The sequence below is a fragment of the Pseudophryne corroboree genome, chromosome 3 (genome assembly GCF_028390025.1).
Source record: "Pseudophryne corroboree isolate aPseCor3 chromosome 3, aPseCor3.hap2, whole genome shotgun sequence".
Classification (NCBI taxonomy): domain Eukaryota; kingdom Metazoa; phylum Chordata; class Amphibia; order Anura; family Myobatrachidae; genus Pseudophryne; species Pseudophryne corroboree.
The window spans coordinates 805,295,789-805,308,494 of NC_086446.1; the positions used below are offsets into that span (position 1 = coordinate 805,295,789).

General features: G+C 54.5%; 1 protein-coding gene across 1 annotated transcript in view; it reads left to right on the plus strand.

Annotated features, from left to right (window-relative positions):
* LOC135056919 (pancreatic triacylglycerol lipase-like) overlaps positions 1 to 12,706 on the plus strand; it is a 224,254-nt gene that overhangs the window by 130,567 nt on the left and 80,981 nt on the right. The window lies entirely within an intron of this gene.

The following is a 12,706-nucleotide window of genomic DNA, read 5'->3' on the forward strand; positions in this document are numbered from 1 at the left end:
GAGCTGCCCGAGGATAGCCTCTTTCTGGTTAATGGTCCGTATCCTTATCCAGTCGCTTATTCCGGACTGCCCCCCCTGTCCCCTGAGACGCTGCTCCTGTGTGCCCCAGCCTGTCAGCTATCCAAGCCGGAAAACAAACTGGTTATGCTTATAGCCTGTGCAGCTAAACTCCAGATTGCTAAATCATGGAAACTTTCCACCCCTCCAACCCGTCCTGAACTTATGAACCGCGTTTGGTTTGTAGCAAAGATGGAATATCTTTCCTCCTTGATGAACAACACAGTGGATAAATTCCACGGTGTCTGGACACCTTGGTACACTAAATTTCAAGTAGCTCTCCCAGGCCTCTCCTAGCTCACCTTACCCTTTTTCCCCACACTACTTTTCTCCCGACTCGCTCTCCCCCTGTCCGTGACTTGTTTCTGCTTTTTACACTCTTTATATCTCTTCACTCTCTCCTCTCCTTAATTTTTAATTCCACTCTTGCTTCTTTTTCCCTCTGACTCTCTCGGTAATCTCCTACAAGCCCTTCCAAGGATCCCACTGATTGACCCTTTGGAATATTCTACACTGTTTTCTAATTTTGTTCCTAACTCCTGATTGTTTTTGGATTTGTTTAAAATAAAGAATACAACAAGTAGAGGAGAGGAAGAGAAAAAAAAAAAAAGGGAAAAATATATATAAAATAACAGATAACGTAGGGACAAACTCTTGCACTTAATTTTCTAGTCTATGTATTCTAGTTTTCTTGTGCTCTGAGTATGTCAATTACATTCATTTGTCATTGTTTTTCTCCTGTCAATAAACTTTTGTGATTTAAAAAAACCAAACAGGAACTAAACAGTCTGAAGTGATCGCTAGCTAGGAGTAGGTCTGGAGCTACTCAGAAACTGCACAATCTTTTTTTGTAGCCGCTGTGCGATCCTTTCGTTTGCACTTCTGCTAAGCTAAGATACACTCCCAGAGGGCGGCGGCTTAGCGTTTGCATGGCTGCTAAAAGCATCTAGCGAGCGAACAACTCGGAATGAGGGCCATAGATAGCAATCAAAACAAAAGATTTAGAAAGAATTTAGCAGTAGTACATGTTCTTTTTTTAAAAAGAGAGACATGTGGTTTATAAGCTGTCACAAGTTTTAGGTCAACAATGCATAAGACCAGCTGTTATCTAAAGGATTTTAAAACAAATGCATTCTCATTGAGAAAGAAAAGGCACACAGGTCTCAATCTGTCACTAATAAAGAATTCACAGTGCTAAGAGATTAATAAAGTAAGCTTGCTTATTTAGTAATGAGTCTGCCCAGGTGAGCGCTTACATGACCGGGATACCACAAGAAGATAAGGGCTGCGTGCTGCCCTATATCTCCACCACCAGACGGACCGTTTCACCTATACTAGGCTTGTTTAAACCCAGCCTGTGACATATCAGTTTGGAGCCGATTGGCTGGGACTTTATCTCCGTCGACTTTCTCTCCATCCAAGTCTTTGTAAATAGACCCCTTAGTGTCCTAAGCATAGGATTCTGTACCAGGACACAGTCCCCTAGTGCCCTCAGGCAACTAGGATGGTGTATCAGGACACAGTCCCCCAATGCCCTCAGGCAGCTAGGATGCTGCACCAGTACACAGTCCCCCAATGCCCTCAGGCAGCTAGTATGCTGTACCAGGACACAGTCCCTTAGTGCCCTCAGGAAGCTAGAATGTTGTACCAGGACACAGTACCCCAATGCCCTCAGGCAGCTAGAATGGTGTACCAGGACACAGTCCCCCAATGCTCTCAGGCAGCTAGGATGCTGCACCAGTACACAGTACCCCAATGCCCTCAGGCAGCTAGGATGGTGTTTAAGGACACAGTCCCCCAATGCCCTCAGGCAGCTAGAATGGTGTACCAGGACACAGTCCCCCAATGCTCTCAGGCAGCTAGAATGGTGTACCAGGACACAGTCCCCCAATGCTCTCAGGCAGCTAGTATGCTGTACCAGGACACAGTCCCTTAGTGCCCTCAGGAAGCTAGAATGTTGTACCAGGACACAGTACCCCAATGCCCTCAGGCAGCTAGGATGGTGTTTAAGGACACAGTCCCCCAATGCCCTCAGGCAGCTAGAATGGTGTTCCAGCACACAGTCCCACAATGCACTCAGGCAGATAGGATGGTGCACCAGGACACAGTCCCCCAATGCCCTCAGGAAGCTAGGATGCTGTACTAGGACACAGTCCCCCAATGCCCTCAGGCATCTAAAATGGTGTACCAGGACACAGCCCCCTAGTGCCCTCAGGAAGCTAGGATGGTGTAACAGGACACAGTCCCTTAGTGCCCTCAGGAATCTAGGATGGTGTACCAGGATACAGTCCCCTAATGCCCTCAGGAATCTACGATGCTGTATCAGGACACAGTCCCCGAATGCCCTCAGGCAGCTAGGACGGTGTTCCAGGACACAGTCCCCCAATGCCCTCAGGCAGCTAGGATGGTGCACCAGGACACAGTCCCCCAATGCCCTCAGGAAGCTAGGATGCTGTACCAGGATACAGTCCCCCAATGCCCTCAGGAAGCTAGGATGGTGCTCCAGGACACAGTCCCCCAATGCCCTCAGGCAGCTAGGATGGTGTTCCAGGACACAGTCCCCCAATGCCCCCATGCATCTAAAATGTTGTACCAGGACCGAGTCCCCCAATGCCCTCAGGCAGCTAGGATAGTGCTCCAGGACACAGTCCCCCAATGTCCTCAGGCAGCTAGGATGGTGTACTAGGACACAGTCCCCCAATGCCCTCAGGCAGCTAGGATGCTGCACCAGGACACAGTCTCTTAGTGCCCTCAGGAAGCTAGAATATTGTACCAGGACACAGTACCCCAATGCCCTCAGGCAGCTAGGATGATGTAACAGGAAACAGTCCCCCAATGCCCACAGGCAGCTAGGATGGTGTACCAGGACACAGTCCCCCAATGCCCTCAGGAAGCTAGGATGCTGTACCAGGACACAGTCCCCCAATGCCCTCAGGAAGCTAGGATGCTGTACCAGGACACAGTCCCACAATTCCCTCAGGAAGCTAGGATGCTGTGCCAGGACACATTCCCCCAATGCCCTCAGGAAGCTAGGATGCTGTACCAGGACACAATCCCCCAATTCCCTCAGGAAGATAGGATGCTGTACCAGGACACAGTCCCCCAATGCCCTCAGGAAGCTAGGATGGTGATCCAGGACACAGTCCCCCAATGTCCTCACGCAACTAGGATGGTGTTCCAGGACACAGTCCCCCAAAGCACCCATGCATCTAGGATGCTGTACCAGGACAGAGTCCCCCAATGCCCTCAGGCAGCGTAGGATGGTGCTCAAGGACACAGTCCCCCAATGACCTCAGGCAGCTAGGATGTTGTACCAGGACACAGTCCCCAAGTGACCTCAAGCAGCTAGGATGCTGTACCAGGACACAGTCCCCCCAATGCCCCAGGAAGCTAGGATGGTGTACCATGACACAGTAACCCAATGCCCTCAGTAAGCTAGGATGGTGTTCCAGAACACAGTCCCCCAATGCCCTCAGGAAGCTAGGATGCTGTACCAGGACACAGTCCCCCAAGGCCTTAGGCAGCTAGGATGGTGTTCCAGAACACAGTCCCCCAATGCCCTCAGGCATCTAGGATGGGGTACCAGGACACAGCCCCCTACTGCCCTCAGGAAGCTAGGATGGTGCACCAGGAAACAGTACCTTAGTGCCCTCAGGAATCTAGGATGGTGTACCAGGACACAGTCCCCTAGTGCCCTCAGGAAGCTTGGATGCTGTAGCAGGACACAGTCCCCCAATGCCCTCTGGAAGCTAGGATCCTGTACCAGGACACAGTCCCCAATGCCCTCAGGCAGCTAGGGTGGTGTTCCAGGACACAGTCCTCCAATGCTCTCAGGCAGCTAGGATGTTGTACCAGGACACAGTCCCCCAATTCCCTCAGGAAGATAGGATGCTGTGCCAGGACACAGTCCCCCAATGCCCTCAGGAAGCTAGGATGGTGATCGAGGACACAGTCCCCCAATGCCCTCACGCAGCTAGGATGGTGTTCCAGGACACAGTCCCCCAAAGCACCCATGCACCTAGGATGCTGTACCAGGACAGAGTCCCCCAATGCCCTCAGGCAGCGTAGGATGGTGCTCAAGGACACAGTCCCCCAAAGACCTCAGGCAGCTAGGATGTTGTACCAGGACACAGTCCCCAAGTGTCCTCAAGCAGCTAGGATGCTGTACCAGGACACAATCCCCCCAATGCCCTCAGGAAGCTAGGATGGTGTACCATGACACAGTCACCCAATGCCCTCAGTAAGCTAGGATGGTGTTCCAGAACACAGTCCCCCAATGCCCTCAGGAAGCTAGGATGCTGTACCTGGACACAGTCCCCCAAGCCCTCAGGAAGCTAGGATGGTGTTCCAGAACACAGTCCACCAATGCCCTCAGGCACCTAGGAAGCTATACCAGGACACAGTCCCTCAATGCATTCAGGAAACTAGAACGGTGCTCCAGGACACAGTCCCCCAATGCCCTCAGGAAGCTAGGATGGTATTCCAGGACACAGTCCCCCAATGCCCCAAGTTACCTAGGATGTTGTACCAGGACACAGTACCCCAATGCCCTCAGGCACCAAGGATGGTGCTCCAGGACACAGTCCCCCAATGCCCTCAGGCACCTAGGATGCTGTACCAGGACACAGTCCCCCAATGCCCTCAGGCAGCTAGGATGGTGCACCAGGACACAGTCCCCCAATGCCCTCAGGAAGCTAGGATGCTGTACCGGGACACAGTCCCCAATGCCCTCAGGCATCTAGGATGGTGTACCAGGACACAGCCCCCTAATGCCCTCAGGAAGATAGAATGGTGTACCAGGACACAGCCCCTTAGTGCCCTCAGGAATCTAGAATGGTGTACCAGGGCACAGTCTCCTAGTGCCTCAGGAAGCTAGAATGCTGTACCAGGACACAGTCCCCCAATTCCCTCAGAAAGCTAGGATGCTGTACCAGGACACACTCCCCCAATGTCCTCAGGAAGCTAGGATGGTGCTCCAGGACACTGTCCCCCAATGCCCTCAGGCAGCTAGGATGGTGTTCCAGGACACAGTCCCCCAATGCCCCCATGCACCTAGGATGCTGTACCAGGACAGAGTCCCCCAATGCCCTCAGGCAGCTAGGATGGTGCTCCAGGAGACAGGCCCCAAATGCCCTCAGGCAGCTAGGCTGTTGTACCAGGACACAGTCCCCAAGTGACCTCAAGCAGCTAGGATGCTGTACCAGGACACAGTCCCCCCAATGCCCTCAGGAAGCTAGGATGGTGTACCAGGACACAGTCACCCAATGCCCTCAGTAAGCTAGAATGGTGTTCCAGAACACAGTCCCCCAATGCCCTCAGGATGCTAGGATGCTGTACCAGGACACAGTCCCCAATTCCCTCAGGCAGCTAGGATGGTGTTCCAGAACACTGTCCCCCAATGCCCTCAGGCACCTAGGAAGCTATACCAGGACACAGTCTCTCAATACCCTCTGGAAACTAGGATGGTGCTCCAGGACACAGTCCCCCAATGCCCTCAGGAAGCTAGGATGGTGTTTCAGGACACAGTCCCCCAATGCCCCAAGTAACCTAGGATTCTGTACTAGGACACAGTCCCCCATTGCCCTCAGGCACCAAGGATGGTGCTCCAGGACACAGTCCCCCAATGCCCCCATGCACCTAAAATGTTGTACCAGGACAGAGTCCCCCAATGCCCTCAGGCAGCTAGGATAGTGCTCCAGGACACAGTCCCCCAATGTCCTCAGGCAGCTAGGATGGTGTACTAGGACACAGTCCCCCAATGCCCTCAGGCAGCTAGGATGCTGCACCAGGACACAGTCCCTTAGTGCCCTCAGGAAGCTAGAATGTTGTACCAGGACACAGTACCCCAATGCCCTCAGGCAGCTAGGATGATGTAACAGGAAACAGTCCCCCGATGCCAACAGGCAGCTAGGATGGTGTACCAGGACACAGTCCCCCAATGCCCTCAGGAAGCTAGGATGCTGTACCAGGACACAGTCCCCCAATGCCCTCAGGAAGCTAGGATGCTGTACCAGGACACAGTCCCACAATTACCTCACAAAGCTAGGATGCTGTACCAGGACACATTCCCCCAATGCCCTAAGGAAGCTAGGATGCTGTACCAGGACACAATCCCCCAATTCCCTCAGGAAGATAGGATGCTGTACTAGGACACAGTCCCCCAATGCCCTCAGGAAGCTAGGATGGTGATCCAGGACACAGTCCCCCAATGCCCTCACGCAACTAGGATGGTGTTCCAGGACACAGTCCCCCAAAGCACCCATGCACCTAGGATGCTGTACCAGGACAGAGTCCCCCAATGCCCTCAGGCAGCGTAGGATGGTGCTCAAGGACACAGTCCCCCAATGACCTCAGGCAGCTAGGATGTTGTACCAGGACACAGTCCCCAAGTGACCTCAAGCAGCTAGGATACTGTACCAGGACACAGTCCCCCCAATGCCCCAGGAAGCTAGGATGGTGTACCATGACACAGTCCCCCAATGCTCTCAGGAAGCTAGGATGCTGTACCAGGACACAGTCCCCCAAGGCCTTAGGCAGCTAGGATGGTGTTCCAGAACACAGTCCACCAATGCCCTCAGGCACCTAGGAAGCTATACCAGGACACAGTCCCCCAATGCCCTCATGCATCTAGGATGGGGTACCAGTACACAGCCCCCTACTGCCCTCAGGAAGTTAGGATGGTGCACCAGGACACAGTACCTTAGTGCCCTCAGGAATCTAGGATGGTGTACCAGGACACAGTCCCCTAGTGCCCTCAGGAAGCTTGGATGTTGTAGCAGGACACAGTCCCCCAATGCCCTCAGGAAGCTAGGATGCTGTACCAGGACACAGTCCCCAATGCCCTCAGGCAGCTAGGGTGGTGTTCCAGGATACAGTCCTCCAATGCTCTCAGGAATCTAGGATGTTGTACCAGGACACAGTCCCCCAATTCCCTCAGGAAGATAGAATGCTGTGCCAGGACACAGTCCCCCAATGCCCTCAGGAAGCTAGGATGGTGATCCAGGACACAGTCCCCCAATGCCCTCACGCAGCTAGGATGGTGTTCCAGGACACAGTCCCCCAAAGCACCCATGCACCTAGGATGCTGTACCAGGACAGAGTCCCCCAATGCCCTCAGGCAGCGTAGGATGGTGCTCAAGGACACAGTCCCCCAATGACCTCAGGCAGCTAGGATGTTGTACCAGGACACAGTCCCCAAGTGACCTCAAGCAGCTAGGATGCTGTACCAGGACACAGTCCCCAATTCCCTCAGGCAGCTAGGATGGTGTTCCAGAACACAGTCCCCCAATGCCCTCAGGCACCTAGGAAGCTATACCAGGACACAGTCTCTCAATGCCCTCAGGAAACTAGGATGGTGCTCCAGGACACAGTCTCTCAATGCCCTCAGGAAACTAGGATGGTGCTCCAGGACACAGTCCCCCAATGCCCTCAGGAAGCTAGGATGGTGCTCCAGGACATAGTCCCCCAATGCCCCCAAAATGTTGTACCAGGACAGAGTCCCCCAATGCCCTCAGGCAGCTAGGATAGTGCTCCAGGACACAGTCCCCCAATGTCCTCAGGCAGCTAGGATGGTGTACTAGGACACAGTCCCCCAATGCCCTCAGGCAGCTAGGATGCTGCACCAGGACACAGTCCCTTAGTGCCCTCAGGAAGCTAGAATGTTGTACCAGGACACAGTACCCCAATGCCCTCAGGCAGCTAGGATGATGTAACAGGAAACAGTCCCCCAATGCCCACAGGCAGCTAGGATGGTGTACCAGGACACATTCCCCCAATGCCCTCAGGAAGCTAGGATGCTGTACCAGGACACAATCCCCCAATTCCCTCAGGAAGATAGGATGCTGTACCAGGACACAGTCCCCCAATGCCCTCAGGAAGCTAGGATGGTGATCCAGGACACAGTCCCCCAATGCTCTCACGCAACTAGGATGGTGTTCCAGGACACAGTCCCCCAAAGCACCCATGCACCTAGGATGCTGTACCAGGACACAATCCCCCAATTCCCTCAGGAAGATAGGATGCTGTACCAGGACACAGTCCCCCAATGCCCTCAGGCAGCGTAGGATGGTGCTCAAGGACACAGTCCCCCAATGACCTCAGGCAGCTAGGATGTTGTACCAGGACACAGTCCCCAAGTGACCTCAAGCAGCTAGGATGCTGTACCAGGACACAGTCCCCCCAATGCCCCAGGAAGCTAGGATGGTGTACCATGACACAGTCACCCAATGCCCTCAGTAAGCTAGGATGGTGTTCCAGAACACAGTCCCCCAATGCCCTCAGGAAGCTAGGATGCTGTACCAGGACACAGTCCCCCAAGGCCTTAGGCAGCTAGGATGGTGTTCCAGAACACAGTCCACCAATGCCCTCAGGCACCTAGAAAGCTATACCAGGACACAGTCCCCCAATGCCCACAGGCATCTAGGATGGGGTACCAGGACACAGCCCCCTACTGCCCTCAGGAAGCTAGGATAGTGCACCAGGACACAGTACCTTAGTGCCCTCAGGAATCTAGGATGGTGTACCAGGACACAGTCCCCTAGTGCCCTCAGGAAGCTTGGATGCTGTAGCAGGACACAGTCCCCCAATGCCCTCAGAAAGCTAGGATGCTGTACCAGGACACAGTCCCCAATGCCCTCAGGCAGCTAGGGTGGTGTTCCAGGACACAGTCCTCCAATGCTCTCAGGCAGCTAGGATGTTGTACCAGGACACAGTCCCCCAATTCCCTCAGGAAGATAGGATGCTGTGCCAGGACACAGTCCCCCAATGCCCTCAGGAAGCTAGGATGGTGATCCAGGACACAGTCCCCCAATGCCCTCACGCAGCTAGGATGGTGTTCCAGGACACAGTCCCCCAAAGCACCCATGCACCTAGGATGCTGTACCAGGACAGAGTCCCCCAATGCCCTCAGGCAGCGTAGGATGGTGCTCAAGGAGACAGTCCCCCAATGACCTCAGGCAGCTAGGATGTTGTATCAGGACACAGTCCCCAAGTGACCTCAAGCAGCTAGGATGCTGTACCAGGACACAGTCCCCCCAATGCCCTCAGGAAGCTAGGATGGTGTACCATGACACAGTCACCCAATGCCCTCAGTAAGCTAGGATGGTGTTCCAGAACACAGTCCCCCAATGCCCTCAGGAAGCTAGGATGCTGTACCAGGACACAGTCCCCCAAGCCCTCAGGCAGCTAGGATGGTGTTCCAGAACACAGTCCACCAATGCCCTCAGGCACCTAGGAAGCTATACCAGGACACAGTCCCTCAATGCCTTCAGGAAACTAGAACGGTGCTCCAGGACACAGTCCCCCAATGCCCTCAGGAAGCTAGGATGGTATTCCAGGACACAGTCCCCCAATGCCCCAAGTTACCAAGGATGCTGTACCAGGACACAGTACCCCAATGTCCTCAGGCACCAAGGATGGTGCTCCAGGACACAGTCCCCCAATGCCCTCAGGCAGCGAGGATGGTGTTCCAGGAGATAGTCTCCCAATGACCCCCATGCACCTATGATGCTGCTCCAGGACACAGTCACCCAATGCCCTCAGGCACCTAGGATGCTGTACCAGGACACAGTCCCCCAATGCCCTCAGGCAGCTAGGATGGTGCACCAGGACACAGTTCCCCAATGCCCTCAGGAAGCTAGGATGCTGTACCAGGACACAGTCCCCCAATGCCCTCAGGCATCTAGGATGGTGTACCAGGACACAGCCTCCTAATGCCCTCAGGAAGATAGAATGGTGTACCAGGACACAGTCCCTTAGTGCCCTCAGGAATCTATAATGGTGTACCTGGACACAGTTCCCCAATTCCCTCAGAAAGCTAGGATGCTGTACCAGGACACAGTCCCCCAATGCCCTCAGGAAGCTAGGATGGTGCTCCAGGACACTGTCCCCCAATGCCCTCAGGCAGCTAGGATGGTGTTCCAGGACACAGTCCCCCAATGCCCCCATGCACCTAGGATGCTGTACCAGGACAGAGTCCCCCAATGCCCTCAGGCAGCTAGGATGGTGCTCCAGGAGACAGTCCCCCAATGCCCTCAGGCAGCTAGGATGTTGTACCAGGACACAGTCCCCAAGTGACCTCAAGCAGCTAGGATGCTGTACCAGGACACAGTTCCCCAATGCCCTCAGGAAGCTAGGATGGTGTACCAGGACACAGTCACCCAATGCCCTCAGTAAGCTAGAATGGTGTTCCAGAACACAGTCCCCCAATGCCCTCAGGATGCTAGGATGCTGTACCAGGACACAGTCCCCAATTCCCTCAGGCAGCTAGGATGGTGTTCCAGAACACAGTCCCCCAATGCCCTCAGGCACCTAGGAAGCTATACCAGGACACAGTCTCTCAATGCCCTCAGGAAACTAGGATGGTGCTCCAGGACACAGTCCCCCAATGCCCTCAGGAAGCTAGGATGGTGTTTCAGGACACAGTCCCCCAATGCCCCAAGTAACCTAGGATGCTGTACTAGGACACAGTCCCCCAATGCCCTCAGGCACCTAGGATGCTGTACCAGGACACAGTCCCCCAAAGCCCTCAGGCAGCTAGGATGGTGCACCAGGACACAGTCCCCCAATGCCCTCAGGAAGCTAGGATGCTGTACCAGGACACAGTCCCCCAATGCCCACAGGCATCTAGGATGGGGTACCAGGACACAGCCCCCTAGTGCCCTCAGGAAGCTAAAATGGTGTACCAGGACACAGTCCATTAGTGCCCTCAGGAATCTAGGATGGTGTACCAGGACACAGTCCCCCAATTCCCTCAGGAAGCTAGGATGCTGTACCAGGACACAGTCCCCCAATGCCCTCAGGAAGCTAGGATGGGGCTCCAGGACACAGTCCCCCAATGCCCCCATGCACCTAGGATGCTGTACCAGGACAGAGTCCCCTAATGCCCTCAGGCAGCTAGGAGGGTGCTCCAGGACACAGTCCCCCAATGCCCTCAGGAAGCTAGGATGTTGTACCAGGACAGTCCTCAAGTGACCTCAAGCAGCTAGGATGCTGTACCAGGACACAGTCCCACAATGCCCTCAGGAAGCTAGGATGGTCTACCAGGACACAGTCACCCAATGCCCTCAGTAAGCTAGGATGGTGTTCCAGAACACAGTCCCCCAATGCCCTCAGGAAGCTAGGATGCTGTACCAGGACACAGTCCCCCAATGCCCTCAGGCAGCTAGGATGGTGTTCCAGAACACAGTCCCCCAATGCCCTCAGGCACCTAGGAAGCTATACCAGGACACAGTCCCTCAGTGCCTTCACGAAACTAGGATGGTGCTCCAGGACACAGTTCCCCAATGCCCTCAGGAAGCTAGGATGGTGTTCCAGGACACAGTCCCCCAATGCCCTCATGCACCTAGGATGCTGTACCAGGACACAGTCCCCCAATGCCCTCAGGCAGATAGGATGGTGCATCAGGACACAGTACCCTAATGTCCTCAGGAAGCTAGGATGCTGTACCAGGACATAGTCCCCCAATGCCCTCAGGCAGCTAGGATGGTGTCCCAGAACACAGTTCCCCAATGCCCTCAGGAAGCTAGGATGGTGTTCCAGAACACAGTCCCCCAATGCCCTCAGGCACCTAGGAAGCTATACCAGTACACAGTCCCTCAATGCCTTCAGGAAGCTAGGATGGTGCTCCAGGATACAGTCCCCCAATGCCCTCAGGAAGCTAGGATGGTGTTCCAGGACACAGTCCCCCAATGCCCAAGTCACCTAGGATGCTGTACCAGGACACAGTCAACAAATGCCCTCAGGCACCAAGGATGTTGCTCCAGGACACAGTCCCCCAATGCCCTCAGGCAGCAAGGATGGTGTACCAGGACACAGTCCCTTAGTGCCCTCATGAAGCTAGGATGCTGTACCAGGACACAGTCCCCCAATGCCCTCAGGAAGCTAGGATGTTGTACCAGGACACATTCCCCAATGTCCTCAGGAAGCTAGGATGGTGTCCCAGAACACAGTCCCCCAATGCCCTCAGGAAGCTAGGATGGTGTTCCAGAACACAGTCCCCCAATTCCCTCAGGCACCTAGGAAGCTATACCAGTACACAGTCCCCCAATGCCTTCAGGAAGCTAGGATGGTGCTCCAGGATACAGTCCCCCAATGCCCTCAGGAAGCTAGGATGGTGTTCCAGGACACAGTCCCCCAATGCCCTCATGAAGTTAGGATGCTGTAACAGGACACAGTCCCCCAATGCCCTCAGGCAGCAAAGATGGTGTACCAGGACACAGTCCCTTAGTGCCCTCATGAAGCTAGGATGCTGTACCAGGACACAGTCCCCCAATGCCCTCAGGAAGCTAGGATGTTGTACAAGGACACATTCCCCAATGTCCTCAGGAAGCTAGGATGCTTAACCAGGACACAGTCCCACAATGCCATCAGACAGCTAGGATGCTGTACCAGGACGCTGTCCCCCAATGCCCTCAGGCAGCTAGGATGATGTTCCAGTATGCAGTCCCCCAATGCCCTCAGGCAGCTGGGATGCTGTTCCAGAACATTGTCCCCCAATGCCCTCAGGCAGCTAGGATGGTGCACCAGGACACAGTACCCCAATACCCTTAGGAAGCTAGGATGCTGTACCAGGACGCTGTCCCCCAATGCCCTCAGGCAGCTAGGATGATGTTCCAGGATACAGTCCCCCAATGCCCTCAGGCAGCTAGGA